The sequence below is a fragment of the Corythoichthys intestinalis genome, chromosome 16 (assembly GCF_030265065.1).
Source record: "Corythoichthys intestinalis isolate RoL2023-P3 chromosome 16, ASM3026506v1, whole genome shotgun sequence".
In the NCBI taxonomy this organism is placed as follows: domain Eukaryota; kingdom Metazoa; phylum Chordata; class Actinopteri; order Syngnathiformes; family Syngnathidae; genus Corythoichthys; species Corythoichthys intestinalis.
This window is the reverse complement of record NC_080410.1, coordinates 2,058,603-2,069,043: the sequence shown is the minus strand read 5'-3', so window position 1 is coordinate 2,069,043 and position 10,441 is coordinate 2,058,603.

Sequence of the window (10,441 nt, the reverse complement as noted above, 5' to 3'; positions counted from 1 at the left end):
GTAGTACAAGTACACATAATTTAGTACAAATACACGTACAGTATTTGGAGTGCAAGTACACAGAAATACACATACCTGTAGTACAAGTACATGCAAGTACTTGCAAGTACATGTGCTTGTAGTACGAGTAGATATACTGTACTTTTAGGACTAGTAGACATACTGTACTTGTAGTGGAAGTACACATGCTTGTAGTGCAAGTACACCTAAGTACACGTACTTCTGGTACAGGTACGTGCAAGTACACATGCTTGTAATACTAGTACACGCACCTGTAGTACAAGTGCACATATTTGTAGTACAAGTACATGCAAGAAAATGTGTTTGTAGTATGAGTAGATTTGGGGTCTCAGAGCGGAACTTCAAGTCACCTGAGAGTTTTCCGCATATATACTGTGTATATACAGTATATATCCATCCATCCAGCCATCCATCCATTCATCCATCCATCCATCCATCCATCCATCTATCCATCCATTATCTTCCGCTTAGTCCGGGGTCGGGTCGCGGGGGCAGCAGCTTTAGCAGGGAAGTCCAGACTTCCCTCTCCCCAGCCACTTGAGTCAGCTCCTCCTGCGGGATTTCAAGGCATTCCCAGGCCAGCCGAGCGACATAGTCTCTCCAGCGTGTCCTGGGTCGACCCTGGGGCCTCCCGCCAGTGGGACATGCCCGGTACACCTCTCCAGGGAGGCGTCCAGGAGGCATCCGAACCAGATGCCCGAGCCACCTCAATTGGCTCCTCTCAACGCGGAGGAGTAGCGGCTCGACGCCAAGCCCCTCCCGGATGACCGGGCTTCTTACCCTATCTCTAAGGGAGAGCCCGGACACCCTGTGGAGGAAACTCATTTCGGCCGCTTGTATCCGGGATCTTGTTCTTTCGGTCACGACCCACAGCTCGTGACCATAGGTAAGGGTAGGAACGTAGATGGACCGGTAAATCGAGAGCTTCGCCTTTTGGCTCAGCTCCTTCTTCACCACAACGGACCGGTGCAGAGTCCGATCCGCACCGATCCGCCTGTCGATATCACACTCCCTCCTACCCTCCCTCGTGAACAAGACCCTAAGATACTTGAACTCCTCCAATTGAGGCAGGAGCTCATCCCCGACCCAGAGAGGGCATGCCACCCTTTTCTGGCTGAAGACCATGGTCTCGGATTTGGAGGTGCTGATCTTCATCCCAACCGCTTCACACTCGGCTACGAACCGCCCCAGTGAGAGTTGAAGGTCACGGCTTGATGAAGCCAACAGCACCACATCATCTGTAAAAAGCAGAGATGCAATGCTGAGGCCACCAAACCGGACACCCTCAACGCTTCGGCTGCGCCTAGAAATTCCGTCCATAAAAATTATGAACAGAATCGATGACAAAGGGCAGCCTTGGCGGAGTCCAATCCTCGCTGGGAACGAATTATACTTACTGCTGGCAATGCGGACCAGACTCTGACACTGGTCGTACAGGGACCGAACAGCCCTTACCAAGGGGCTCGGTACCCCATACTCCCGGAGCACCATCCATAGGACTCCCCTAGACACTGTTCAATGCATAAGCGCAAACAACAGTCAGAACCCGTCCCCCCACCCGAAGGCAGAGGGAGGCTACCCTCTCGTCTACCGGGGAAAACCCCAACGTCCAGGCGCCAAGCCGGGGGGCAATAAGTTCCCACACCTGCTCGGCGCCTCTCACTGTGGGCAACTCCAGAGTGGAAGAGAGTCCAACCCCTCTCGAGAGGATTGGTACCAGAACCCAAGCTGTGTATGGAGGAGAGTGCGACTATATCTAGTCGGAACTTCTCTGCCTCACACACCAGCTCGGGCTCATTACCTGCCAGAGAGGTGACATTCCATGTCCCAAGAGTTAGCTTCTGCAGCTGGGGGTCGGACCGCCAAGGCCCCCGCCTTTGGCTGGCGCCCAACTCCCTACGCCCTGACCCCTTTGGCCCATCCCACAGGTGGTGAGCCCATGGGAAGAGGAACCCACGTTGCCTTTTTGGGCTGTGCCCGGCCGGGCCCCATGGGGACAGGCCCGGTCGCCAGACGCTTGCCTTTGAGCCCCACCTCAAGGGCTGGCTCCACAGGGGGGCCCCGGTAACCCGCGTCTGGGCAAGGGAAACTTGAGTTCACTTGTTTTACTCATCATAAGGGTCCTTTTGAGCCATGCTTTCTCTTTTTTTTTTTTTTATTAATACTGTATATACTATATATAATTAAGGTTGCAACAACTTATCAATTAAATAGATAAAAAATGGTTAATAAATTAGTTGCCAAAGGATTTGATCATTAATTTTTGCCGGCAACTATGCGCAGTCCCGTTCAGGTCTTTGTGTGTAATGTGAGGCTGTGCGCACACGCCAGTGATTAGAGCAAGAGACAGAGAGTTCACTGCTAGTCTGCCATACTCTGGTTGGGTTGCTGAATAAATAAGTTCTTGAAGTGTCGCGAGTTAGATTGTTTTGTGTTGTTAGATTCAGTATGCCTCTATCAGAGGTGAATAAATGAAGCCAATTGTACTGTTTGTATTCTTCATTAATGACATGTTAGTACTTAGAACATAGCACTAAGCTAGTTAGCGATGATGTGAATCAGTGTCTTAACTCATTTGCTCCCAGTAACGTATAAATACATTCTATTATTAAATGCTCCACTGTCCCAAAAACGTATTTATACGTCTTTTGCGTTTTTTTTTTTTTTTTTTTTTTTTTCAATAAGAAGCATATTGAGCTTCCGCTGTATCTGAGAAACAAAGAACAACACTCCAAACCCATTTTAAAGCAATAAAACCGGCCACTGGAGGGCAGTAGCGCATTTTGTAAGACGAGGCAACCCGATTCAACAGCAGTGAACGGTCAGGCAGCATGGTCAGAGCGCTGGCGGCTAGAAGCCAGGCGGCGTTCCGACAAAACAAAACAACGAGAGGACGCCTGGGACGCCAGGCGCTGGACGACCGTGCAAAACGAGTGAAACCCCCCCGTGGAGCGGCTCGCCAAGCAGACCCCGCAGAAATACAAAAATAATCCATCTATGTGAGACAGACAACGATGAGGGAAAAGTTTACACAGCTGACGTGGTGACAACGGCATCATCTCGGCGACAAACTGTCATCTCTCAGTAGTCGTGTGTGAATAAATTGTTACTTTGCTGTCTAAAGCTCTATTTGTCTGGTTGTTCATGGTATTTTTTAAAAGGAAAACATTATTCAGATGTTTGGAATGTAAATAATGCAAAAAATTGCTTTGTTCAAGTCAAAGTTATGTTTGAAATGTATGCGTTTACAAAAAGCTCATTTTCTCCGTTTTTTCATCAGAAATTGGGAAAATTGCTCAAACTAAGCTATTTTCTAATGCTGATTTCTAAAGAATGGAATAAGATACAAACTTTTTTTCTGCTGAAAGAACAGAGTCTAATCTTTCTTTTGGCGGGTTCATAGTTTATATAGCAATAGAACAGAATTTTCTGTGGGCCTTGCAAAATCAGTCAAAATCCAGAAAAAACGGCTGGGAGCGAAGGGCCTTGCTCTGGTGAAAATGGCTGGGAGTGAATGAGTTATAGACCAAATGTGAAGTAAAGTTGGCCAACCATGTTTTTGAATAATATCAATGGCTAAACAATTATAAGCATTTTTTTAACGCAACCCTTTCAGATTCTTTGTTTAACCCATAGCAACGCCCTTGACAATGAAAATGCTTTTCTTCGACAATCTTCGGAAATCTTCGGAAATCACGTCACACAGAGAACTGCGAGGGAAGTCCGCCATAGAACAGTATTGCTTCTCGGGAAGATGTCACAGCGGTGTGTGGCGATTTATTGTTCTCAATCTAAAGAAAAGTTGTATGAGTGGCCAAAGGATAGCAGGGCACGTAAATGGACATCTTTTATCCGCACGATGCGAATTAATTTCACGCCATCATCGAGTAGTGTTCTCTGCTACAAACACTTCGAAGATGCCTGCTTCCTCAACCCATCTGCTTATGTTTAAGGATTTGCAAAAAATTAATCGTGATTTTTGGATAGATGACTTTTTCTAAGCAGAGCTGCCAACTGTTGTGGAATGAACAGTAGAAGGTAGCGACGTTAGCCGAAAACTAACTCGAAGCAAAACCCTGATCGTGTTGTGGAATGAACAGTAGAAGCTAGCGACGTTAGCCGAAAGCTAACTCATGCCAATCCCCGATGATAGTTGTATTGAGTTCATTTTCACTTATAAGTTGGTCAAAACTTTTCTTTTATCCCAGCATTCGTCAGAGGGTCCGAAGGCGGAAGTGTTCGCCGAAACATGTCAGGTAAATAAAAGCCTACGTCGCTAGCTTCTACTGTTCATTCCACAACATGATCGGGGATTTGTCAAAACTTTTCTTTTATCCCATGCAATAGTAGGTGGTTTATTTACCTGACATGTTTCGGCGAACACTTCCGCCTTCGTCAGAGGGTCCGAAGGCGGAAGTGTTCGCCAAAACATGTCAGGTAAATAAAAACTAACGTCGCTAGCTTCTACTGTTCATTCCACAACATGATCGGGGATTCCTCAAAACCTTTCTTTTATCCCAGGCAATAGTAGGTGTTTTATTTACCTGACATGCTTCAAATCATAAAAATAATAACAGCCTATATCTAACCAATCTTGTAATCTCGATGGGTCTTGTCTCCATTCCATGTCAGGTTGTGTGGGCACATTGTTTGCATTCTGATTAGCGTCTGGCTAATACATGTAAGGTCCAACATAAAATTCCAACCCCCTCCTCTTCCTCCAACTCTTCAAAAACTTGGATCTCCTCACTTGCACTCGATCTATCGCTTATATCGCTGTTTGAATCATTGTTTGAAGGGCTTTGTATGGTGGCTGTATGAAGCGCTGCCATCACTGTTCTCGGTGTGACGTATCACTTCGGGTTCGTCCCCTTTCAGGCTCGAACTTCGGAAATGCGATTATTTTGTCAAATATCCGACATATAAATTATATTATTGGACCATGTTTAATTACTTTAATTGTGACCCTATTTGGCATTTTATGAAATTACTTCACATTTGGTCTGGAGAAGCATAATAGCTCTTGAGTTATATAGTTAGATGGTAAAGTTGTCTCACTTGTTTTTATAAAGAAACCACACATATATAACAGCTTAAAGTTTCCCTTCAATGCAAAATCAAATCAAATCAAATCAAATTTATTTATATAGCCCTTTACAAAAACCCGAAAGGCCCTCAAAGTGCTTTACAACAAAACATGGCTCAAGATAAATAAAAGGCAGGAAAATATTATACAATGACATTTAAAAAATAAAGTAAAACAAAGAGCGCATCACAATAAAAGTCCAGCAAGTAAAACAATAAAACCGATAAAATCGAAAAACATAAAAAAAAGTCCTTAAGCTAATAAAACCAGGCTATCCTAATCTTTGTAAAAGGCGAGTCTAAAAAGGTGCGTTTTTAGCCGAGACTTAAAAAGACCTACATCCGTGGTGGTGCGGATTTCGGAGGGAAGGCTGTTCCACAGCCTGGGGGCAGCAACCGCAAAGGATCGGTCTCCCCACTGTTTAAGTTTTGACCTCGGAACATCTAAAACAAGCTGGCCGGTCGAGCGAAGAGTTCTGCCAGAGTTACGAAAAGTTAAAATTTCCGATAGATATGATGGAGCCTGGCCATAAATAGAATTAAAAACAAACAGTAAAAGTTTGAAATCAATTCTAAAATGGACTGGAAGCCAGTGGAGTGATGATAGCACGGGGGTAATATGCTCACGTCTAGGTGTACCTGTTAAAAATCGAGCAGCAGCATTTTGAACAAGTTGCAGCCGAGAAATCGAGGACTTGGGTAGGCCAACATAAAGTGCATTGCAGTAGTCCAGCCTTGAACTTATAAAAGCGTGAATTGCTTTTTCAAGGTCGTGGCGACTAAGAAAAGGCTTCACTTTGGCTAAGAGACGGAGCTGGAAAAAACTTGCTCTTACAACAGAACTAATCTGCTTTTCAAAGTTAAGCCTGCTATCGAATATCACTCCGAGATTTTTAACGTGCGTCTTAAAAATGTCAGCCGGAGCACCAGAGTTGGGCTCAAGGGCTTTCATCATGGAAGGTGTGCCAAAAGTAATAAATTCAGTTTTGCTCTCGTTAAGGTGTAAAAAGTTTTGTGCAAGCCACTGCTTCACATCAGATATGCACTCCATCAATTTAGCAAGAGCAGTTTTTTTGTTAGGTCTCAGGGGCAGATAAAGCTGCAGGTCATCAGCATAAAAATGAAAAGTGATATTATGTTTTTTTATAATTGATCCTAAAGGTAGGAGATAAAGCGCAAAAAGAACAGGCCCTAAAATAGAGCCTTGCGGTACCCCGCAAGACAGAGAAGATTGTGAGGAGGAAAATTCCCCAATCATTACCGAGAATGTTCTATGTTGTAAATACGATTTAAACCATTTTAAAGCGTTACCACGGATACCTACGAAATGTTCTAAACGAGATACAAGGACTGAATGGTCAACTGTATCGAATGCTGCTGTGAGGTCCAGTAAAACAAGGATAGCCGGGTTTCCATTATCCACAGAAAGAGCAATGTCGTTATGAACTTTTAACAATGCTGACTCAGTGCTGTGTCTGGACCTAAAACCTGATTGGAACTTGTCAAGGGTGGAATTCGTCTCTAAGAAGGTTTGCAATTGAATAAAAACAACTTTTTCTAAAACTTTGGAAAGGAAAGACAAGTGGGAGACAGGTCTAAAATTGGACAGCACAGAGGAGTCGAGATGGGGTTTTTTAAGAAGGGGTCTGACTACAGCCTGTTTGAAGGCAGCTGGGACAGAACCGGAACTGAGAGAGGTGTTTATGAGGGACAGCAGACTTGATCCAAGGCAACTAAAGACTTCCTTTAGAAGGCTAGCTGGTATTACGTCTAATGGACAGTTAGTGGGTTTCATGCCACTAACTATTTCGGCGAGAGTTGACAATGAAATATGCTCAAATTCCTCAAAGGCATTGAGCAGTTCTGAAGGACGTACGTTATCGGATGAGAAACCAGAGTTGCAGACATTTTGCCTAACTGAAGAGACCTTGTTTTGAAAGAAGTTGAGAAACTCTTCACATTTGGCAACTGACACATCAGTTAAAACAGTGGGTTGTGGGTTCAAAACAGAATCAATAGTGTTAAAAAGGAGTCTTGGATGACTGGAGCTGTTATTTATAATGGTAGATAAATAACTAGACTTGGCCTGTTTTATGGCCTCCTGGTAGGCAGCTAAGGTGTCCCTCAGCAATCCCAGAGAAACATGGAGTTTGTCCTTTTTCCACTGGCGTTCAGCACGCCTGCATTTTTGCCTGAGCAGGCGGGTATTGTCGTTAAACCATGGAGCGGCTTTGGGTTTGGAGCTTTTTTGCCGTAGAGGGGCAATGGAGTCTAAGACAGCAGTGCAAGTGGAATGGAAAATGGAGAGAAGACTGTCGGAGCAAAGAGGAGAAGGCAGCGCGGCGCCAGGATGCTGCTGTAAGTCTCCAAAAGCAGCCACAAACTCTCCTGATGTGGATGGAGTAATGCGTCGTCGGTAGCAGGCTGGAGATATTGGCTTTCCGGCAGAAAAAAGGGCAGAAAAGTCGAAAATGATGGGAAGGTGGTCCGAGATAGCAGTATCCACAATTTCTGTGATGGAGACTGAAAGCCCAAGTGAAATCACCAAATCCAGGGTGTGACCTTGCTCATGAGTTGGGGCACTCACAGACTGGGTGAGGCCAAATGAGTCCAGAAGTCCTTTAAACTCATTTGCCAGCTGATTAGCAGAGCAGCAGACATGGATATTAAAATCCCCGCAAATTAAAACCCTGCCAAAATTTGGAATAAAATCTGATAAAAACTCAGAAAACTCCGGGATAAAATCCTTGTTAGAACCAGGGGGGCGATATATTGTGGCACAAAGCAATGGGGGAGAAAGCCCGATAGAGAATAACTGCAGTTCAAAACTTGAATAATTATGAGCAGTTATTGGCCTGCATCTAAAATTGTCCTTGAATACAACAGCCAGGCCGCCACCACGGCCAGTCGCTCGCGGGGTGTTGAAAAAACAGCAGCCGGATGGGAGGAGCTCCGAAAAGGCGCTGTATTCACCTGGTTTTAACCAGGTCTCCGTTAGAAAAAGGAAATCCAAATGATGTTCCGAAAAAAAGTCATTCAAGATAAACGTCTTATTCGTAAGGGACCTTGTGTTAATCAGCGCTGAGTGAACCAGGGATCGCTCAGCCGGGGGGGTGGGGCCGCGGAGCGGGCGAAGGTTCCCCGGCACAGAGCCCCGCAGAGAGAGCCTCACCGGCCGACAACGCGGAAGTAGCGTCCCGAAGTCCCGTTGAGTCGGTTGAAGCCACCGATAACGGAACTCCAAGGAATTCCGTAGATCATATCCCTTGAAGACAGTCGGGGGTCTAGCCGGTAGATGATGGCGATCGCAGCATAGGACGCCAGGTAGGCTTTCAATTTGACAGCAATTCCTCCACGCTTTCCACGCCTCCGGCGGCGGTAGGTACGTGGCAACCAACAAGGAAGGCGCCGTAAATGTGGTGGTAAAAACGCCAGAAAAGGCGGCGGTGACTTTGAGTGATTATAGCCATTGAACGGCAACTTTTCCAACGTGTCACGGATATTAAAAAGCGTCAGGCGATCGTACACATGAAGCGGTGACACTGTCCGTATGACAAATAGCAAATACAGGGTAAATAACAATAAATCGAGCAGAGTGAGACGGCCAGCCAAACACAGGGGCGCCATCTTGATCTTGCAAATGAATGCAAGCTCCCATTCAAACTATAAATTGTCATACAGTAGAGAGTGGTTTGAAACTGGATTTGGATTGTATTTATGAACAACTGTTTGATAAAGAAAACTGATTCATTACAGTTTGCCTCCTCATCATTCGATTTTGTTGTTTAGTTTGTTTAAAGAAAATAAATGAGTCATTGAGACAATTTATGTCAGCGCTTTACCCACAAGATTTAAAAAAAAATGTTAATCAGCATCACTTTTTTTATTTCAATGAACAGGATACACAGAATCTTTTATTAAAAGCTTAAGTTTAATGTATTTAAAACAGTACAGTTTTAAACTACAGTAGTTAAGTCAGGAAACTTTAATAAAATATTTTTGAAGGAGTCATCCATTAGACAGCCATTTTGTCTTCATTGTTTACTAACAACATGTCTAAAAGAACTTTAAGCTAAATTGTGAAAGTAATTTTAAAAAGTGGCATTTATCAAATTAGTTGATTAATCGTTTGTCCGATTAATCAATTATGAAAAAAAAATCGTTAGTTGCAGCCCTAATACTGTATATCTCTCTATATATATTATCATTATGATATACAGTATATTACATTATTATTTAAACCTTCTTAGAATATTTTTTAAAATGTTAAGTCATAAAAACATTTTTATGTTGTATTAACACCAAAAGTTACAATAATGTTTGGACAACTAGTTAATCAAAGTTGTTGTTTTGATGATGTATTTATTTTATCTTGCATTGGAAAGTTGACACATTAACATTTTTTTATGTGTAATTTTTTGGTTTTAACTCGGTACCAAAGGTATCAAATAGAAACAGTGAGTGATAAAATGTTAAATGAATTTTCACAATTTGCAAAACAAAGCTGAATCATTTTTTTTTTAACTTTAATTCATGAGTTGAAATCAAGATAATCTTCAAATTGAGTCATTATCGTTATTAAGGCAGCAGGTGTACTTTCATTTGCAAGTTTAACAGGCTTGAAATGTTTGCAAAGCTATATTTGTTGACATGTTGCCTGCGCGCATTCGCTTGAGAGAGAGAGAGAGAGAGAGAGAGAGAGAGAGAGAGAGAGAGAGAGAGAGAGAGAGAGAGAGAGAGAGAGAGAGAGAGAGAGAGAGAGAGAGAGAGAGAGAGATTATACACAAATCATCATTCATGGTATGGGAATGAATGTAATTTTTGGCTGCCACGTGCAGAGAGCGAGCTCATGCGACTGAAGTTGCTGCTTTTGTCCACTTCATCTTTATTTGAACAAAGACGCAGAAAGATCTTTATGGGTTTCAGAACTTCCGTCACTATTGTTGGTTTTAAGGGCGGACATAGACTGTGTCGTAAAGAATGTCAACAAGCCTGCAGAGCACACCACCAAGTTCACTGCTATTGCTCGACACTCCGACCCCCCACGGATATTCCCCAGCTTTGTTATGGCGGTGAAGTGCCATCCCCGTCAGAAATGGTTTCCCTTGCCCGCGGGAGCGCGCATGCATTCAGGGAAGGAGGAGCAACAGCACTGCGCTTGATTTGATTGATTTCAGTGTTTTGCTGTTGTAGTTATCGAGGTTTTCAAACATGTCCGATCTTGAAATAACAATTTTTGTTCTTTCGTACACAGAAAACAACTTATATTTACATTAAAAAAAATGGCCATTGGTTGCACACAATAAAATAATGTTATGCCAATATGAATATTGCA